This window comes from Lemur catta, chromosome 15, assembly GCF_020740605.2.
Source record: "Lemur catta isolate mLemCat1 chromosome 15, mLemCat1.pri, whole genome shotgun sequence".
Classification (NCBI taxonomy): domain Eukaryota; kingdom Metazoa; phylum Chordata; class Mammalia; order Primates; family Lemuridae; genus Lemur; species Lemur catta.
This window is the reverse complement of record NC_059142.1, coordinates 23,412,510-23,431,565: the sequence shown is the minus strand read 5'-3', so window position 1 is coordinate 23,431,565 and position 19,056 is coordinate 23,412,510. Positions and strand designations below refer to the sequence as shown.

At 50.6% G+C, this 19,056-nt stretch overlaps 1 pseudogene; it reads left to right on the top strand.

Moving 5' to 3' along the window:
- The first annotated feature begins 8,314 nt into the window (after window positions 1-8,314).
- On the top strand, window positions 8,315-17,064 carry LOC123621152 (annotated as a pseudogene).
- Window positions 17,065-19,056: the final 1,992 nt, after the last annotated feature.

The window sequence follows — 19,056 nt, the reverse complement described above, 5'->3', positions numbered from 1 at the left end:
TGATGGAAGTCAGTGATGTGCATGAAAAATGCCAAGCCCAGAGCAGGAGCTCATGAATGCTTCCTCTGCCACTGCCCACCCAACCCCTGCTCTCGAGCTTCGGCCAGAAGCAAGACGATCATTCTTTATAGGGCTGTGTATAGGATGTAGGTGACAGGGGCACTCACTCAGGGATCCTTCCAAGGGCAGTGTCTTTCCCATGTTTGAATACTTAGCTCAGTGCCTGCCACTAAAGAGGTGCCCATAACTACCTTCTGGATCAATAAAAGGGCATGGGAGTTGGAGCTAGGCAAACCTTGTATTTGAATCTTGTCTTGTCATTCCCCAGTAAGGTCACTTAACCTCTTGAGTCTCAATGTCCTCATCTATAAAGTGGGGATGATAATACCTACTCCATGGAGTTGCTGAAAGGATCAAATAGGAAGGTACCGTGTAAACTTCCCAAGCACCACCGTTGAATTTTATGGGGAGAAAATAGTATGAAAGGCAAAATTTGTTCCCTAAGCTTTCCTCTTCACCCCTTGCTCAGCCTGCTTCTCTTAGAGCCATCTCTGACCAGGTTCCTGTCCTGAGCATCCTATATAGCTAGGAGCACGGACAACTGAAGCCAGCCTGCCTGGTTCAAATCCCAACTCTGCCACTTAACTGGCTAACTCTGAGTAAGTTACTTAACTGCTCTATGCCTCAGTTTCCTCATCTATAAAATGGGGATCATAATAGTATCCACCTCGCAGCATTGTTGAGAAGATGAAGACACTCTAAAGTTTTAAGAACAGAATAACATTATTAAGAACAGAATTATTATTGTTATTTGGCATCTTCCTTTTCTCTGCCTGCTTTGTCTACATTTTGTGTTCTTTTCCCTTCCCACTGAAATTCACATCCTTTTGTCTCTTATGAATGACAAAGCATGACCTCCTCCCTCCCCATCCCACTTTCAGTGGATGACAAATGTTTGCCACCTCCATGTCCATGCAGAACCTTAAGCGGCAGCAGAGCATGGGCTTGGGGCGGGGGTTGTTGCTGGGGTAGGGAGGGCTCCTGCCAGGAATGGTCTCCTGTGTGCCCATCCCCACCCATCGCCATGGCCTCAGGGGCCCTACCCCCACCTCTCCAGCCGCAGAACACTCTTCCCCCAGACCCTGTGTGGCTTACTCCCTCCCTCAATTGAGTCACACCTTCTTTTTAAAAAATAGCCCTGCCTCCTGCCATGTTGTGTATCTTGTGCTTTTTTTTTTTTTCAGACCGCACTCATCACTACCTGAGTTAATAAATAAAATTCTGGATTTGTTTATTGTTCATCTCCCCCCAAAACCAGAATGGAAGATGTTCTCTATTCCAGCGGACTCCTCAGTGCCTGGAGCAATCCCTGGCACCTATGGGAGCGCCGGGAGCTTTTGCTGACGGAGTGAATGGCTGGTAAGGCTGATCTAGGTATGCCTTTTTCAGCCATGTTTCCCTTTTAGAGGGATGAGCAAAGACCCCAGGAGGTGGGGATGAATTCTGGGGTGGGATAGGGTTGGGGAGGCTGGTTGTCAGCTGGTGGGCTTCAGTGGCAAGGGTTGAGATGCTGCGTGGGGACCTGTCTCAGCTGACCCTACATTCTCCTCTCCTGGCCCCAGATGAGCTGCTCCAGTAATGAAAGACAGTGGCTATCAGTTTTCAAAGCAACTTCGTATATATTGTCTCCTCTTGATTTTCACAACTATCACAATTAATGCAGGGAGGCAGAGTTTACCTTATTCTAAGGGTGAATTTTGAGTTGAGCACAGGTAAAACTGGTTTCGTGTGACTCACACGGGGCAAGTAGTGAGGCTCCTGGCCTCCAAGACCAGGGGGCCTCTTCGGCAGGAGAGATTTGGTGGTTGTGTTGCATGGACTCTGTGATGCTTTCATGCCTGCCAGTTTATGATTCTCCAGACCTACCGTGCCCATGAAGGTACCAGGGCTCAGAGACATATGTGCTGTGGTCAGCGTAGAGATCTGGGGAGAGAGAGGCCTAAGATACCCTAAAGCAAGGTCTGTACAGGCCCTTCAGGCCCGTTTGATTTGTGCAGAGCAGAGCGGCTTGCCCTCCCACCTCCTTCCTTTCCCACATGTCAGCGCAGGGCGGAGAATCCAGGGTGCGTGGCCTTCTCATCCTCAGGGCCGGGGGCTGCCCAGGTACCATTCCTAACCCAGAGCCTGGGTAGCACCGTCCCGCCCCCTCTCCCTCCCCAGCCTCCACATTTTGCTGCAGGCTATTAAGGGGCCCCATCCGTACCACCTCTCATTAATTACCAATGCTACAAGCCATCTGTTTGAGGAAACCTCAGAGAGGGGCGGCCTGCCTGAGGCAGCATTCTCTCATACTTCTCAACTTTAATTGAAAACGGATTTTTAGAATAAAACCCAGACCCATAAACCCTCCTTGCTGCTGGTGGCAGTGATGGTGGAGGGTAGGCCTGGTGAGTCCACAGCCCACAGGGGCTCTGGAGTCGGGGATGGTGGTGGTGGTGGCAAGATGCAGGGGGCTTGTGTTTTCGCCCTCCTGGTGGAGTGAAGACACAGAGGCTGCAGTGGATGGGGGAGGAGCTGAAACACAGAAGCTGGCAGCTAGAGGACAAGGGCAGAGAAACAAAGGTGGCCCAGATTGGAGGAACATACCTTGGGCGTGGGAGAGTCAGGGGCCCGAGTCCTAACTCTGCCAGGTATGGGATGGGGGAGATGGGGTGGGAGAGGTGGGGAAGAGGCCACTTCCCCACATTATTGACTTTCCCTCCCTGGGATGCTAGAGTTGGGATGGGTCCCTGGCTCTCTGCGGTGGGGTGGCTTAGTGACAAGGATACACTTGAGGGTCCAGGTGTCCCCACGAGGGCCCTCTATGGGGAGCAGCCCAGACCCCTGGCCTCTCCTGTGGCTCTGACTCTGCTTCCCCCTGCTCTAGGTCCACTTTCCCATTGTCCCTCTCCTTCCTGTCTCCCTGGGAATATTTATGAAGCTTTGAGGACACCATCACTTATGAGAAGGGGCTGGGTGGGGTGGAGATTTCAGCCAAGGCCTGGCCTCCAGACACTGTCTCATGGCTGGATTTCTTGGACACGGACAGGGAAGCTCTTGGCAACTGAAAAGATGGCAGCTCTTCTCCCCTTCTCTACACAAAAGGCCTCGGGCTCACTAATGACGTGCTTTTCAACTACCCTCTAGCAAGGCAGCACAGGAATTATTATCCCCTTTTCCCAATTTCTAGAGAAGGAAACTGACAGCCAGAAATAGAAAGTGACTTGCTCAAGGTCACACAGCAAGTCGAGCCAGGGCTGCTGGCTGGAGCACACGGACCTCTGGCACGGAGGCCAGTTCTCTTTCTGCTCCATGACTCTGCCTCTTCTGGTCCTCCCCCACTCTGGGTCTTGCTGGAGCAGAAGGGACGGTGGAGGCAGGGCCTGTGTACTCTGAACCCGGGATGCCGTGATGCCCCAGTCCGTGCTGGGCACTGCTTGCCTTTGATTTTCCTGAGCGTGACTGCATTGCCAGCCAGAAGCAGCTAATCCATCTCTGTGTCCCTGTGCCCACTGCAGAGCCTCACAGAGGTCCTCCGTCATGTGTTCTGAGCGGAGAGGTGAGTGATGAGTGGATGAAGGAGAGGAGGAGGGAAGGAAGCTAGTCCCCTCTAAGGTGAGCTGTTCTGTCAGCCTCTAAGGCTCAGAAATCAGCCAGGAGAGGCTGTCTAACGAGTCTAGATTAGTTCAAGCTGCTCATTTTGAAGAGGAGGCACAGTGAGGAAGTGGCAGGCCCAAGGTCACAGCCCACTTCGGTAGAGCTCTATCCTCTTGCCCTGGGCAAGGATCAAGGACAGGAGGATGTGAGCACTTAGGATGGGCTTTGCAGCAAGTCAGGCCAGCCTCTCCCCACCTAATCTCCCCAAATCAATTTGCAAAACTTCCATTAATACCATCAGGAAATCTGCAAGCTGTTTAAAGTCAGGGCACTGGCAGTAACTGCCAGTAGAATGGCTACCTGGGGGGCAGACAGACATTAACGGGATAATTAAAGATTAGCATGGCTTTGGGCACTTCAACAAAATTTACCTTTCTCAGCAGCTGGTTTTGGAAGAACCTTGAGTTGTGGAAGAACCTCGCACTCCTGCACTCACGAAGGGCTGGGCCAGGTGGCTTTGCTGCCCCTTGTTAACACTCTGCTGGCTCCCAGGGGGCTGGGGTCTTCTGGGGAGAGGAAGAATGGAGCAGCAACTCAGCACCTTGTTTTGCCAGCTTGGGCGACACCTATCCAAGGTAACACTGCCGAGCAGGGCTTCTCACACTCTGGTGGGCAGCCACCTCCTCTGGGCCCCTGACTCCGACAGGCTGGGGTGGGGCCTGAGACTCTGCATTTCTAACAAACCCCTAGTGACACCCACGTTGCGAGTTCTTAGAGCACACAGTGAGTTGCAGAGCTGTAGAAGTCAGTCCAGATACGAGGACGGGAGCTGTGGCCCAAACACCAGTGAGCACAGGAAGACAAGGCCAGCCAGCAGGCTGTCCACCAGTGCTCCGAGCCAGCCCCGTGGGGGCACTTTCTCACATGCAAACTGTGGACCAGGGGTTCAGACAGATGACTGAAACTCCAGCTGCCTCCAGCATTCGGTCCCCAGAAAATGGAGATAATAATAGTATCTACTTTATAGAACTGATGTGAGGATTAAATGAGATCATTTATTTAAAGCATTAGCTCTGAGCATGTAGGAAGTGCTCTATGTCGGTATGAGGTTTATTCAGTCCTCAAAGACAGTTTTAATGCACAGGAAAGATATTCAGAAGATACTCAGGTTTTTGAAAGGAATGTTTAATTTATTAAAGTTATATGTTTCATAAAAATCTAGTTTTTCTTCACATTTTAAAATTTAGCATGTAATTTTTCTTCTTCTTCTGCTTTTTTTTTTTTTTTTGAGACAGAGTCTCGATCTGTTGCCCAGACTAGAGTGCTGTGGTGCCTTCATAGCTCACAGCAACCTCAAACTCCTGGGCTCAGGGGATCCTCCTGCCTCAGCCTCCCGAGTAGCTGGGACTAAGGGCACGCTTCACCATGCTGGCTAATTTTTTCTATTTTTTGTAGAGATGGGATCTTGCTCTTTAATTTTTATTATTCTATTCATAAGTCTACCAAATTTTTGTAGTCATTTTTAAGGGGCTTTTGGATGGTGTTTGCTCCATTACAAAGTTAATCAAACACCTTTAAATATTTAAAATATTATTTTGTAAATTTAACATATTTCATTTTTAAGTACTATACTATGTGACTGATACATCTTTACAAGTAATTAATTCCTCTAAATCTAAGATAAACTTAAGTGTATATAAATTTAATGTGATTTTTTAACTTAAAATCACAGATTTAACTCCATTACTAAATTGTATTTTAGACTGGAATTAAAGGCTGACCTGTTACTCAAATAGGCCAAGTTCTCAAACAGCACAAGTACTTACAGTACCAAATGTGCCCAGACTCTTTCACATCTAAAAATATTCATCCTGTGGGTTTGAGAATCTCAAACATTTCTCTATTTAAGGATGAAAGAGCCTTACCACTAAGGAGATAATTATACCTTCCCAAGTAGTTTTGGGGGTCACCTTCTGGATGGCTGAAGTTGCATAATAATCAGAGTTACTGGCCACGACTCTGCCTGGATTCTTATCAGTGGCATTGATGGAACCCGCTGAGCTCTGTCTTTGATGCTCTGTCAGGGACTCCATAAATTAAGGAAGGGGGTGTTCACACCCCAGTATTCCAGTCCCTTCATTTCTCGGTTCTTCAGTCTGCTCACAGGAACCGGCCCCCGCCCCCACCCCGCCCCGGCCCATCACAGTGCAGGCTTGGATTTTGCATTTGTTGGTTTCTTGAGGTATTTAAATATCCTCCTGTCTCCAGGCTCCAGAAACCTTTGACTTGGTGGGGATACTGCAGTCCTGTTTGTATTCTTTCTCTTTCCTCGAGTCGTACTTCCCTAGATATTACCATCCCATCCTTTGGAATTCTAGTTCTCTCTCAGGGTTTGGTTTAACTTTGTGGTCGCAACCATATATGTGGACATGCTCTGATAAATAAATGTCAACACTAATACTTATTATTACTGACATCTTAAAATGAAGGTGAGGGGACTCTCTGGAGACCCCTGGGGCATAGGAGAATGCCACACAGTGACCCTCAGGCTCCTCAAGTCCCGGGTGCCTTTGCTTTTTCTCTGACATTTATGGTGGATGGGAAAGAGCATTGGCTCAGCTCAGAGACCTTGGGCAAGTAGCTTCACCTCTGTGAGACTCAGTTTCCTCATCTGTATAATGGGAACTGTAGTATTTTAGTATTTCCCTGGACAGGGTTGTCAGGAGGAACTGATGAGACGGATAACACAGCATAGCACCCAACACATTGTTAGTGCTACAGAAGGTCATGTTCTTGTTCCTTCAGTCTACTTTCAAAATAGCAGCCGATTACAGACACACACACACACACACACACAGACACACACACACACACACACAGACACAGATGCTTCTCAACTTACAAAGGGGCTATGTTCCCATAAACCCATCCTAAGCTGAAAATATTGTAAGTCAAAAATGTATTTAATATACGTAGCCTACCAAACATCATAGCTTAGCCTCGCCTACATTAAACGTGTTTAGAACACTTACATTAGCCTGCAGTTGGGCAAAATTGCCTAACACAAAGCCTATTTGATAATAAAGTATTGAATATTTCATGTAATTTATTGAATACTATACTGAAAGTGAAAAACAGAATGGTTCGTGGCCGCTGCCAAGCATCGTGAGAGAGTATGGTGTGGTGTATCACTAGCCCAGGAAAAGTTTAAGATTCAAAATCTGAAGTACAGTTTCTACTGAACATGCATCACTTCCGCACCATTGTAAAGCAGAAAAATTGTAAGTCAAACCATCGTAAGTGGGGGACGGTCTCTCTATATATCCATAAGTCCATAATTATAGGGCACATCCAAGCCAACATAACAGGTGTCCCTTTCTGTGGCTGGGTGAGGACAGACCTCATGATGTGTGTGGATTGGACAAGGTCTTGGGGGTGGCAGCTGGCCGGCTTAGGGAGCCACAGCCATCTGTCCACCAGCCCACCTGAACCCCACGGTGGGCCCACTCCGCCCTCACTGCTCCCCTGCAGCACCCTTCTCCTGGGGGACAGCAGCTTAGGGGCATAGAAAGAGCGCAGGTTTTAGAGGCAGACAAACCTGAGTTTGAATTCCAGCTCTGCCACTGACTGGCTATGGAAACCCAGGCAAGACATTTACCCCCTGGGCTTCTCTTCCCCCATCTGCAGAATGGGTACGATAGAACCATCTCTGCTTCACAGGCATGATGGGAAGAGCAAATAAGGTGATGTGTACAACAGCACTTTGCAAACTGTAAACCCTGTACACATGTTCTCTGTAGGGACCATTGCAGTGTTAGAATGCCGATATGGCAATGACATTTTTCCTCCCCAGGTCACCTACCTGGCAAATTTCTGAGAGGCAACGCAAATGCTACTGCCAAACCTTCCACAGCTGGAGCAAAGTCTTCCCGCAGGACACCCCCCTGGGAGTGTGCGTGGTGCTGTGGTCCAGGGCGTGGTTCACAGGTCAGCTCCCCAGCACCTATTAATACACGGGGACCCTGGACTTTCTCATTGCTGTTTCCCCGATACGCCATCGGCCCGCCGGCACAGATGCTAGTTGAGTGTGGGGATGATTAACTCACTAAAAGCATAGCAAAGCGGGCTCACCTATCCCCCCAAGAATTTCATCTTGGGCTGTCTTCCCTCCAGGTTCCTCCCTGGAGCCCACCTCCCGCCCACTGCCCCTCGATGGCCGGCTCCCTCCCTCCTCATTTCATGCTTGGAACCAGATTCCCAGCTCCGGTAGCTCCCACTCCCTGTCTGAAGGATTAAATGCAGGGATGAGAAATGTGTTTTCTTATTGTTTTAGGAAACCGAGCGGGGCGGGGGTGAGGGAGGAAGAAATTGAATCAGAGGCAACAATTTATCTTGTGCTAAAGGGACTACGAGGATTCCGGGAAGCCGGGCACTCACTCACTGCACACCTATCCACCAGTGGCGAGCCCTCCTTTATCGGGGAGGTAATTAGCTGGGACAGCTGGCAGTCCACATGCGCCCACCCTCGTGCTGGAGGAGATGGCTTTGAATGGAATTCTGATTCTGCTCAGGGGCTTCTCTTACTGTAGGAGCACGCAGGGGATCCCACTTCACCCTGGGTCACAGCCTCATCTAAATTCCTCCCAGCCATTGCAGCCCTGGCCTAGGTTTCTTAGGCATGGAGGTGGCTGGGAGAGATGCAGTGGGAAGGACACGGCTCCGGAGACCTGGCTCTGCTATTGCTGGGTGAGCCACCTTCAGCCTCTGTTTCCCTTTCTGGAGAAAGGGGTAAGGACAGAGATGCATGACTCACAAGGGCTGGCTGGGTCCCATGACTTGGCCTGAGGCCTGAGAGGCCCGAAAACCCAATTTTGTCCTTGCACTCAGAGAGGCCCTGCCTTTGGGGCTGGTGCACATCGACAGATACCTGCAGGAGGCAGATGCACACAAGCCAGAAGGCTGCCCTGTGCTTCATGCAGAGAAGTAACTGCAGGGAGGACGGAGTGCCCACCTTGGCCAGGCGATGCAACAGAGACCCAGGTCCAAATGTGGGCTCTGCCTCTTACCTGCTGTGTGAATCCCTGTGAGTTGGAGCCTCAATTTTCTATTCTGTAAAATGGGAAAAATAATGATACCTGCTTGATAGGGCTGTTGGGCGGAATAATGAACTCTTGTACGTCGAGTGCTCAGTGCTGGCTGGAATTTAGAAAACACATCGCACAATGTTAGCTGTTACTGTGATTATTAGCAACAATTAAGCAGGGTCTTAATTAAGCAGGGTTTTCACCTATCGCTTGGGTAGATCTGCCAAGACAGGAGGAATGGTCCAGTCTCATTAGCCAAAATGCTCTCTTCCAGGGTGAGAGGTGGGGTGGGCACCGTCAAGATTTGCTTCTGTCTCCACCGCTGACCAAATGCCTGCACACGTCAGACATATCACAGTGGCAGAGTTGCCACTTAGTTACAGTTGCAATCTCGTCTTGCTGCGTGGATTCCCCTCCTCACTCCTCACTCTGTGGTCAGAGTCAGTCTCTGGGCTGGGTCCCTGATGATCAGATTAATTATAATAATGACATGAACAGTAGCACTTGTTGAACACTTACTACACACCCGGCCACTGTTCTAGGGGCTTTACATGCATATATGACACAAGAAGCTCTGGGTCAGTTCTGTTGTTATCCCCGTTTTATGGATGAGGAAACTGAGGCCCAGAGAAAGTAAGTAACTTGGCCCAACACCCTACATTTGGTTAATTATGCTCACTGGTATGGGAGTTACTGTACAGCAACGCTATCCTTGTACATACTGCACACGTGGAAAGATCCCTGTCCTAGATAGAAGTGGAAGTGCTATGGTCAAATTTTGCCAAATTGCCCCCAACTATTTGGGGGCAATCAATAAAATTGATTTTATCAATTTACATCCCTACCAACAAAGTATGAGACTTCCTGTTTCCTCAACAGAATGTTATCAAACAAAGTTTTTAAAAAATGATAGATGAAAAGCCACAGGTGTCTGTTTCCTTGCTAATGAGATTGAGCATCTTACATGTCTCAGGGCCATTCCTGTTTCCTTTTCTGAGAATCATCTGATCATGTTCTTTATTCATTTTTCAAACTGGGTCTTTGGTATTTTCTCAATAAATTTCAGTTCTCCTTTAAGAAATTAGTACTTTTTCTGAAATATGAATTAAAAAGTCAACTTATCACTTGTCTTTTAATTTTGTTTATAATTTTTTTCAGGCTAAGTTAAACAGTTTTATGTGGCTACATGTATCTATCTTTTCTTTTCTTTTTTTTCCTGGGTTTTGTGGTTTGTGTCCTACTTAGAAAGGTGTTTTGTTCACTTTAAGATTTATCTCTTTTTTAGTACACTTATGGTTTCATTGTTTATATTTAAATTTGAGATCCATCTGGAATTTATTTTGGTGTATGGAGTGAGGTAAAGATCTAACTTAAAATTTTTTCCCAGATGGCTAGTTCCTCAAATACAAGGAGACAAAAGCCTGGAGAGAGGCTGTGACTTGTAGGGGTTCACACAGATCCTAGGACCCGCAGGAATCCTCCATGACCCTGAGCAGTGAGAGGCTGCAGTAAGCAGACAGGTCTGCAGAATTCCCGCATTTCACATGGAGGTTTGGAGAGAGGTGCTTTGCCCAGGCTCCCGCTGTGGAGGGGGCGCTCCTTGGTTCTCCTGCCTCTCATAGACGGTGAGCAACGACAGCCCCCGCGAGACAGACCCGAGCTTCTCAACAGGTGTGGTGGGGCGGGCGGAGCGGTGGAGTCCCTGTCCTCCGGCTGGGGCACGTCTCAATCTCCTGGGGCAGGGACGATTTAGCACGTGACAAAGCACATTTGGTGTTTTGATCTTCGGAAATGACTCTTGCCTTTGGAAAACAAACAAAAAAACATCCTCTATGTTTTTCCTAATATAGACCACAGCCTTAGGGGGTATGAGATTTTAATGTCACCCCTGTGTATTCATCAGCATTAATCAGAGGGACAGACCACTAGGGCATGTGTGTGTGTGTGTGTGTGTGTGTGTGTGTGTGTGTGTTTAAATTTACTATAAGGAATTGGCTCACGCAATTCTGGAGGCAAGTCCCAAGATCTACAGGGTGAATCCAAAAGCTGGAGCCCCAGGAGAGCCGAAGGTGTAGTTCTAGCCTGAGTCTGAAGGCCTAAGAACCGGAGAGCCCACGGTGTAATTTTCACCTGAAGCCTGGCAGGCTGGAGACCCAGGAACAGCCAGTGTTTCCCTGGAGTACAAAGGCAGGAGAAAGCCCAGGTCCCAATTCAAAGGCAGCCAGGCAGGAAGGATCCTCTCTTACTTGGGAGAGGGTCAACCTTCCTGTTCTACTCAGGCCTTCAACTGACTGAATGAGACCCCTCCACATTATGCAGGGCAATCTGCTTTGCTCAGTCTGCTGATTTAAATGGTAATCTCATCCAAAAATGCCCTTACAGAACCACCCAGACTAATGTTTGATCACATATCTGGGCACCCTGTGGCCCAGTCAAGGTGATACATAAAATAACCATCATACTCTGTTTAAGGGGCATATATTTTAAAAAAAAGGTTAAGAAACATTGGTCCAGGTCGGGCACGGTGGCTCATGTCTGTAATCCTAGTACTCTGGGAGGCCGAGGGGGGAGGATCACTTGAGGTCAGGAGTTCAAGACCAGCCTGAACAAGAGCGAGACCTCGTCTCTACCAAAAATAGAAAGAAATTAGGTGGACAATTAAAAATATATAGAAAAAATTAGCCGGGCATGGTGGTGGATGCCTGTAGTCCCAGCTACTTGGGAGGCTGAGGCAGGAGGATCGCTTGAGCCCAGGAGTTTGAGGTTGCTGTGAGCTAGGCTGACGCCACAGCACTCTAGTCAGGGCAACGGAGTGAGACTCTCTAAAAAAAAGAAAAAGAAAAAGAAAAAGAAAACCAAACAGAAACATTGGTCTAATTTATTCAATTTGCAGATGAGAAAACTGAGATCTAAAGAAATGCCCAAGGTCACAGGTGGTGGTTGGGAAGAATTTGAGCTTTGGAGTCAGGGAAGTTCAAGTTCAATGTTATGTCCTACTAACTGTGTGACTTGGTCCAGCCCCACGGCCCCTCTCAGGCATGTTACCTCAGGTAAAATGGGGAGAAGATCACCCAACTCTCAGGGTAGTGCAAGGAGTGGGGTTTTTGAAGGGATGAGACTGTCACAGCTTGTGCAGCAGAGAGGGCTTTGTCGTCGTTAGTGTTTGTGACAGGCGGAGCTGGGCTTGGAAGCTGGTCACTGCTGGTGCTCTGCCTGACCTCAGCAGACAGGTGTGGTTGTTTCTCTTCTCTGCCTCCTGCCCTGCTCTGACTCCCCCACCACCCAGTCTCACCCCTACCCCTAGAGCACAGATGGGGGTGGGCACTGCCTCCTCTGCAGGGGAGCGGGCGGGGGAGGAGCACCCTGCCCAGAGGAGGGTAGGTGGAGGCAGGAATCCTGCCTGCCTGGGAGCTGCAGCTCCTGTTTGGAAATACAAATTGCAGCAAATTTGTTGTCTCCGGAGAGAAATTGCATTTGGCAATTTCAATGTTTTTGTGCTTTGATGCTCCCGTCTGTTCTAGGGGAGGGGGGAGTAAGCAGAGGGAACCAAACTGGGCCTCAGCGAGCGGAAAGTGGGGGCTGAAAGTGGAGCCGGAAAAGCAAACAAGCAAGCGGCTGAGAAAGGGCTCTCTCCCCGTCCTGGTGGGGGGGTCTGTCCTGTGGGGCCGTCCTTCAGCCTTGGTCGTGGCTGGGGGCAGGCCTGAGCACGTGGCTGTGTTCACGGAAACATCACCAGACTCAGACCCGGGGGCTGTCACTGTCCCTCACTGGTGGCCTTGCCCATGGGTGCAGCTTGGGCAGAGAATGGAGCGAAATAATGCATCAGGCTGGAAAGGCCCAAACCCAGTGGTTTAGGCTCCTCTCGGCTGCTAGAGAAGGGTAGCCAGTGAACGCTTCCCTAATAGCACTTACGCAGTGCCTTAGGTCTACAGCTCATTTGCTCCCCACAGCAACTCTTTGAGGATTATTTTCCCCATTTTATACATGGGAAATCTGAGGCACAGAGAGGTTAAGTGACTGGCTCATGATCACACAGGAAGTTGGTGCAGGAACTCAAGCCTCTTGACTCTTAGTCCCAGATTTGTTCCTAAGTCTCATCTGTGAGGTCGGTTGTGCGCCGACCCTCCAAGACCAGGTGTGAGGGAAAGCGTGGTGGGAAGGTAACCAGGGGGTCCTGAATCAAAGAGAATTGTTGGGGTCCATCCTGTTAATCCTGGGGACTTCCTGGAGCAGTTAGAATAATCCATGAGGTTTAGCCAGGTTGGTATGGGGCATACCAGGCGTGTGATCCTGCACAGCAAAGGCTGGGAAGCTGGACAGGGATGATGAGGCAGAGGGGACCCCGGGCAGCTCAGCAGTCTAGGGGTTTGTGTGAGGAGGAAGAGGAAGGGGCGTCAGTGGGCAGAATGCTGGCACCTGGGTTTGGTGCAGACATTTCTGAGGCTCTGCCTTCACGGCAGGCCCTGTGCGGGTGCTGGGGCTGCAGAAATGAACTGCCCTGGGGTTGCTCAGTCTTCACAAGACAGACTTGTAAGCTGGAGGTCCTGGGGCCCTAGGACCACAGAGCAGGGGCATGTAGCCCAGGTCGGGGGCAGAGGGACGGCTAACGAAGGCTTCCTAGGAGAGGGGACTTCTGGGCTGGGGCATTATGAGAAGCAGCTGTTCCACCAGAAGTCTTCAAGTTTGCTTGGTAGAATCTCCTGGGGGGCTTTCAAAAAATACTGATGCCGGGGCCACCCAGTCCCACTGGATTGGAATCTCCCTGCTGATTCTAATGTGGGAACTGCTGAGTCAGAGAATGGAGGAGCAGGCATTCCAGGCAGGTGGGGCGGGAGGAGAGAGCTGAGACAAGGGATGGCATGAAGGTGGCGGGGAGGATGGTGTGCCCAGGGCTGCAGGCCAGACGGCAGGGGCCGTGCAGCAGTGGACAGATGGATGAAGCAGGGAGAGCTAAGAGGGCTGCAGAGTGGGGGCGCTCAGGCACACCCCGCAACCCAGGGCCCAGCTGTCCTGGGCAGCAACCCTCCCTGTGGGCAGCCCACCCCATGCCCCGCACCCGTCCTGGGGTGCTAGCCACCTGGGTAAGGGGCACGGATTCAGCCAATACTCCTTTTCCCATCACTGCCTCTCCGTGGAGCCGTTAGCCACGCTGCCAGCTGTGTGCAGAGCCCATTGCTTGGAACAGCGCTGGATCAGCCATAAAGAGCCCGTGGCACTCAGAGGTGGCTCAGGGCTGCCAGGAAGGCATGGAAGCCTCATGGGGTGGGTGGGGCCTGTCTAATGGCCTGTCAGAGACCCTGGGGCTTGGGGGAAACTTGGAGGGGGCCCAGTGACTCTCCGTGGCAGCCCAGAGCCCAGGCTATGGGAGACAGAAGCAGGAGCCCCAGGGGAGGGAGAGGACCCGAGCTGACAGCTATGTGCCCTGGTCCAGGCAGGGGCTTTTCATGTGACAGCGGCCCTGTGGGTGCTGGGCTGGCTGCTAAGGCCTGCCTTTGAGCAGGCTTTGTCTTATGGGCTCCTGGCACCAGCCCTGACATTACAGTGCCCTGGGGTCAGGCAGATCTGAGGCCCGTCCTAGGGCTGCTGCAATACTGTCTCTGACCACGGGCAAAGGCCCTCTCTCCTCTGGGCTTCGGCTGCTTTATTGGTAAAATGGAGCTCACAGTCCTGGAAGCCTCACTGGGTTTCAGATTGAAGCATCACGGATAAAATGCTCAGCACGCAGTTCAGGCTCAGCAAATGATTCCTCTTCAATTCTTTTCTCAGCTTGCTGCTGGCTTTTCCCAAACATTGGTCCCTGGGATTAAAGAACTCTGGGTTTTTAAGCTGTGCCTTCTTTAAAGTGATCTCAGACGGCTCTAGACCCTGCCTGGATGGCTTTGAGTAGCCACTGTCCCTTTTCCCTTCTCAGGACAGGGTTGTGGCCCCTTCCTATGCCCTGGTCCTGCCCAGCCCAAGCCAGCTGCCCTCCTTTCCACAGGGAACACCCCGCTGTCTGCACACCCGAGCGCGTTGTCATCGAGGCTCCCAACAATGCCTCCCACGGTTCTCCTGGCCCTCGACCATGTGTGAGGTGTGGATTTCCAGGCAAGAACCATGGGTGCTCTTGGTGATTTCTGAAGGATTTGGGAGAGATGCTTGTTGCTAGGTGACCAGCAGGGGCCGGGTGGGAGAAGTGAAGCAGGACTGCGTTGGAAAACCCCGTCCCTTTTTGTGCTAGTTTCTGGGTGAGTTCCTGGCCCCCGAGGGTCCTGTTCTGCCCTCTCTTCTCCCTTTTCCTTGTCTCCCCTCTTAGTGTCATCGAGACCGGGTGTGTGCAGGGATGAGACAAAGTCCTAGGTTGTTGGCTTGAGGTTTTTATTTTCTTCCCTTTCACTAGTATTTGCAGTATGCATGTGTGTGTGTGTGAGTGGGCGTGTTTGTGCGTGTGCACACGCGTGTGTGTGCACATGCATGTGTGTGAGTATAAGAAGACTGCTCACAGAGGGGTGGCTGTGCTGACTGCTTCCCCCTGTTGCATGCGAGGCACGTGCCAGGCACGAGCTATGTCCTTTTATGTAACTCATCTCCATCCTCTCCCTGCATGCTCACAGCCACCCTGGCAGGTAAGCAATCGTGCCCCTTTTACAGATAAAAAACAGAGGCTCAGAGAGCTAAGGGGGCTTGTCTGAGGTGCTCCAGCCTGGAAGTGGGAGACTGGGCGTTTGAACTCAGGTGGGCCTGCGCACTTCAGCACTGAGGACCACCTGTGGAGGCAGGGGCTCCCTCGCTTGGTGAAGCCATGCCCAGCCACGGGAGAAAGGTGGGTGCAGGGCCAGTGCCCTGGCCTAGGACTCAGCAGCCTGAGGTCTGGTCTCAAGTGTGTCACGATGACCCTCTCTTTGACCCTAGCCAGGTCCTCATCTTCTCTGGGCCTCCCTGTCCTAACCTGTGCATGGTCCGTCGAGCTGATGCTCCATGGTTTTTCCTAGGAAGGGGTCCACGTCCCCAGCCGTAGCCTGACTCCTGTAGACAGGGGGGCCCAAAGGACCTCCCTAGCCAAGGGCAGGCCAGCTCTCAGGGTCCCCACAGAGCCAGGATGAAATCCACTCCTCTTGTCCACTTGGTGGTTTCCGGGCTCAAGCAGACGGATTAGAGTGTGGTTAACGCAGGGGTCTCAGAGCTGGAACTTGGGGCGAGCCCCACACTGTGGTGAGGTGTCTGGGATGCAGACGGGGAGCTGACTTGTCTGCACGACACCAGGTGAGCCCGTGGTCCCTATCATCGATCCGGGGGATGGCTTCTTGCTGCTTCTCCTGCTGAGGGGTCAGGGGCTCTGACCCTGGAATGCAGGGCCCTGAAACATGATGAGTTTGGCTGCATGGATGGGGGACTCTCCACATCGGAGGGGCCGGCAGGAAATCCCTCAGCTGGCTGCAGAATTCCCTCTGCGATGTTGGGGTTCCCCGCTCTGGGTGACATCTGGTTACCAACGATTCTGGCTCAGCACAGACCTACTGTGTGTCAGGAGCTTCACACACAATCCAAGTATCATTGCATAAATGGGCTGAGATAGGTGCGGAACTCGGTCAAATCCACCCCTAGAAGGGCTTGCTTTTGCATACGTGTGGAGCACTGCGTGTGTGCCTGGCCTTGTGGTGTCTGCCGGGCTTGTGTTAAAACCTTCAGAAGCAATATCCCATTTGAATCTTTAAAAACATCAAATGAGGGAGACGCAGCCCCCGAGTCCCTGGGCAGCTTCTGCCGGGTCAGTGGCACGAGGCATCCACCGTGGCATTGCCTGGGCCCTGGTGCACCTGGCCCGTGGCAGAGCTCACGCCCGTGTCCCCTTGGCTGGTCCTAGGGTCCAGGCACCAACACATGCCCTGAGTGGACAGCGGTAGGCACATGCCATACTTCTGCCTGGGCCAGGTGGTGCGGGGCTTTGGCCATGGCTCCAAGCAGCTGGGCATCCCCATAGCTAACTCTCCTGAATGAGTAGCAGATAATCTTCCAGCTGACGTATCCACTGGCATGTGTTGCGGTTGGGCCAGTGTTGGAAGTGGAGATGTCCTTAAGGTGGTGGGGAACGTAGGATGGAACCCATGCTATAAGGCTACGAAAGAGTCCATGGAAACTCGTACCGTGCATACCTTCAGATGACTTCCATGGGCAAATCCTCAGTGTGACCTTCTCTGGCACCCTCAGACCACACAAGAACTTTGTTTAGAGTCACTTATTTCAGTGATTCAAGGTGATATTGAGGTAGCTAAGAGATGACTAGATTTTATCAGAACATTTGAAACTCAAAGAAGACCATTTCTTCCAGGTTCCTAAAAGCAAAATAATGAATGGCCACTGTTGAAAAATCATCTTATTGTCATCTCATTTAGTCATTCACTGTCTTCTAGTATTTCACGTTTATAACTGTCCAATCTCATCTTGGTTATATTTTAAAAGTCAAACATTTCCCTACAGCTGTGAATTAGTCTAAATAGTACAAGAGTTGCCATATTGTGCCTTAACTCTTAAATTAAAACCATCATGTTCTATCACTAAAAAGATTTATTTAAAAATCAAGATTTAGAAAAATGCGATATGTTGATTAAAATGTACCACTAAAAAGGTATTACACAAATTATGATGGAATGAAATCTATACAAATATGGGCAAAAAGGCAAGTCTCTAGTTGGAGATGAGAACTATAATTCTCATGGTAAAATACCAGCATGTGTGTACTTGTATATCATATTCTGCTAAGCAGAGAAGGCTTGTAAAAGTAAATGCATTAATCAGAAGTTTGGTAGTTTATTATAAACCTATGAGGAAAAATCCAGACTTTGTATTGTTGATATTTTGTGCATTAATATATTGTTACATTACAAACATGATGATACTTGTGAAATTATGTTTTAGTCATTTCCTTTGAAGTCACATCCTCGTACCATCTTCACTTTTGTATGGAGATGCCTCAATTCTAAGTGGTCTAGATTCCCTCTGCCTATTTTTTATTAGTTTGTACATTAAGACAGCAAAGTAAGTGTTCTTCAGAGGAAAGAAAACACCAAATGAGGCAAGAATTATTTCCCTTCCTTTTTTTTTTGAGACAGAGTCTCGCTCTGTCACCGTGGGTAGAGTTCAGTGGTGTCATCTTAGCTCACTGCAGCCTCAAACTCCTGGGCTCAAGCGATCCTCCTGCCTCAGCCTCCCAAGTAGCTGGGACTAAGGCACATGCATCCAGCTAATTTTTCTCTTTTTAGTAGAGACAGGAGTCTTGCTCTTGCTCAGGTTGGTCTTAAACTCCTTAGCTGAAGGGATGCTCCCTTCTCGGCCTCCCAGGGTGCTAGGATTACAGGTGTGAGCCACCGCGCCCACCTGGCCTATTCTCTCTTCTTTACAGAGGAGGAAATTCTGAGGTGGCTCAGGGAGGAAGTGAAGGGGCTGGGATTCAAACCCAGGTCAAAGCCAAGAAGACTCTGCGTCGCCAAGACCCTGGGCTGGGCTGGGCTGCCGGCAAGGGGAGAGCAGACTCCAGCCCCTGCTTCTGCTAGCTTTTACGTGCTGGTTAGCAGTTTTCCTGGTAGGTGCGGGCACGTGCTCCTTGCTACAGACATGTTCTAATTAAGCGAAAGAGCAGTGAACATAATGTCTTTATGGAAATGCGGCTTTGGGTGAAGGAAGTGCAGACATTTGTCTTAAGGAGATGCTCTGCTCTCCACTTCGCTGCCCTTGGCCTGCAGCAGCTCCCCTCTGGGGCTTTCCCCGCCCCACTGGCTCCTGTCCAATACTTGCTTTGCTGCACTTCTCCACTCCAGGCTGCCCCGAGGGCACGACGCTGTGGCCACTTACTCATATTCCCCTACCCTGAACCAACCGGGACTGGAGCATTTGGACCTGGGCTTCAGTTGCAGCAGGAAGGATTCTGGTTGGATCCCAGGAAGTACTTCCACACAATGCGGGGCTGTGGGAGGGTGGCAGGTGGAGGTGGGAGGGGAGTTCTTAAGGCTCAGAGCTGGCAGGAGGGACAGTGAAGGGGGTGTGGACGGGGGAGGTGGGCACATGCCCTCTGACCCTGTGCTAGGGGCAGGATGTGGCTCAGGAGTTATCTCTGCCCCCTGAGTCCATATGCTGGACTAGGAACCCCTCCACCCCTACCCCACGACCCATACTGAGTCTGTTTCTGATACCCTTTTAAATGGATTTCTGCCAGCCTCAGAGTCGGGGTAAGGTTCCGGGTCTTGGAGACAGTCCAGCAAAGAGACTGGAGACCCCAGCCCTGGGCCCCCTCCTCCATTCTGGCAAAGGGAGTTCAGATTTTCTGAGCACAGCAGCCTCCTCCTCCGACTGCCTGTTGAGG